This window comes from Daphnia pulicaria, chromosome 6, assembly GCF_021234035.1.
Source record: "Daphnia pulicaria isolate SC F1-1A chromosome 6, SC_F0-13Bv2, whole genome shotgun sequence".
NCBI classification, from domain to species: Eukaryota; Metazoa; Arthropoda; class Branchiopoda; order Diplostraca; family Daphniidae; genus Daphnia; species Daphnia pulicaria.
In genome coordinates, this window is record NC_060918.1 from 8883380 (window position 1) to 8885847 (window position 2468).

At 42.4% G+C, this 2468-nt stretch overlaps 1 long non-coding RNA gene across 1 annotated transcript; it reads left to right on the forward strand.

Annotated features, from left to right (window-relative positions):
* The first annotated feature begins 331 nt into the window (after positions 1-331).
* LOC124341953 lies at positions 332-1497 on the forward strand. The gene is made up of 3 exons (XR_006918682.1): positions 332-487; positions 565-748; positions 1371-1497. It is a non-coding gene; the product is annotated as an uncharacterized LOC124341953 (long non-coding RNA).
* Positions 1498-2468: the final 971 nt, after the last annotated feature.

The window sequence follows — 2468 nt, forward strand, 5'->3', positions numbered from 1 at the left end:
ACCTTCAAATGCTCATAATTTTTGAAATTTATTTTGGTGTTTGAATATTTGAAACCTAGGTAATAGAGGACAGTCCCTTCAATCTTTTGATACTTAGTTTTTATTTTGGTGTTGAGTTTTAAGCCTGTGCTGTTACCGTAAAGTCTTGAAATCACAAAAATGATGGCAGAAAAAACTTCAAATGCTCATAACTTTTGAAATTTATTTTGGTGTTTGAATATTTGAAACCTAGGTAATAGAGGACAGTCCCCTTAAACTTTTGAGACTTAGTTTTCATTTTGGTGTTGAGTATTAAGCCTGTGGTGTTACCGTAAATGTTGAGCGGCAAAACCCACACCCGTCAGTTGGGATGCTGTTTAGCATCCACCCCAATTCCCCTCCTCGTTTCTGTCAAGCTCGCCACTAGCTTCTTATCTCTCTGTTTCTCCTGTCACTAAGGTACTGTGTATAATCGTGTGTAATATTGGTAAATTGTATTGCCCTACGTGTGAGTATAAGACAGAACCTGGTGTGTGGAATAAAGTTCAATCAACAAGATGTAAACTCTTTTATTCAAACCAACAGGTTATGGGCCCGGCTGACGCCCACACGATTAAATACAAAAATGGCAGAGAATTCCGAGGGCAAACGTGATTTCACCAAATTCAATGGAGTGAATTTCCCGCAATGGAAATTTGCAGTCATGCTGAAACTGAAGCAAAAGAAACTGGATGGGATAGTCCTGGGTTACGACAGGAAACCAAATGAGGTAATTACATAAGATGTTTCAACTAGAACTTTTTTCTCTTGGTCTGTGAACCACATGTGAGTACGAGAAACTTTTTGAGTCTGCACATGGACTGTGATACCAAATCACAGGTAACTGATTGAATGTGTACGAGTAATTTTTAAGTCTGCACATGGACTGTGATACCAAATCACAGGTAACTGATTGAATGTGTACGAGTAACTGTTGAGTCTGCACATGGACTGTGATACCAAATCACAGGTAACTGATTGAATGTGTACGAGTAATTTTTAAGTCTGCACATGGACTGTGATACCAAATCACAGGTAACTGATTGAATGTGTACGAGTAATTTTTGAGTCTGCACATGGACTGTGATACCAAATCACAGGTAACTGATTGAATGTGTACGAGAAATTTTTTGAGTTTGCACATGGACTGTGATACCAAATCGCAGGTAACTGATTGAATGTGTACAAGAAAATTGTTGATTGTCTACACACGGACTGTGACTCTAGACTCACAGGTAACCGATCGAGTGTGTATGAAAGGAACTTATGATTTATGTGCGAACATGCTTAATGTAATTTGCAGACAGCCGAACAATATGATCATACGATCTTTTCTGTCTCTCTACTTTCAGGTATGTCAAGAAATGGAGGTAGAAAGAGTGAAGGTCACTGTGATTACCAACCAGAATGAAATCGACACATGGATAGACAAGGACATTAACGCACAAGGAATCATTTTCTACAACATCGAACCGTCTTTACAAGTTGCACTCGAAGGGTCAGGCAGCTCTAACGAGATGTGGAACAGGCTCATACTACAGTATGCTCAAGTGGCCATAGCAAATGCTGATTTCCTGCTCGGAAAGTTTCAGCTGTACAAAATGGACCCTGGTAATGTCACACAATCAAGCAGCATCAACCTAGTATCGGAGTTAACTATTCTCTTTCCTAGATCACTCTGTAATGGCACACATAAACAGACTGAAAATGATGGCAGACGAATTAAACAGCATAGAATGCCACGTATCTGAACAGGCACTGATTGTGAGAATTCTACAAACGTTGCCGCCAAGTTTCAGGCATTTCCTGTCAGTGTGGGACAGCGTTCCATCGGCCGAGAGGAATCTGGTAAACTTAACTGCCAGATTAGTCACTGAAGAACTTAGATCGAAATCACTCAACAACGGTCAGGCCGACCCCGTTGATGTTGCGTTCTTCGCATCCCACCCGAACAGAGTGCAGAAAGAGGCAGTAGCCAATGCTGCCCACAGCAAAGACCCGAAACGAGACTACAACCCACGTAACAACAACTCCAACTATCGAGACAACAGACAAAACTACCGTGATGATTCTCGAGGTCAATCAAGCCGTCATCGAGACAACCGACCAAACCAACGCAACTACCGCGACAACCACCGAGGAGGAAGGAGCGGAAATAGAGACCGAGGCTGCTTCATCTGTGGTAGGACCAACCACAAAGCCATCAACTGCTACGACAGAAAAAGTGACGAGAGGAGAGAAGCCAGAGGCAACAAATTTGACCGAAACCGTGACTCCAAACACGACGACAACAACAACGACAACTCAAAGGAGTCGTTTGCAGCCCTATCCTCCGTTTGTTTTCTCGCTCGAAAGCCTAGCTACTGGTACGCCGACACAGGTGCATCACACCACATGACAAACCAACGATCCTACTTCACCTCATTTGAAGAAATCTCTGACTCCTGGAC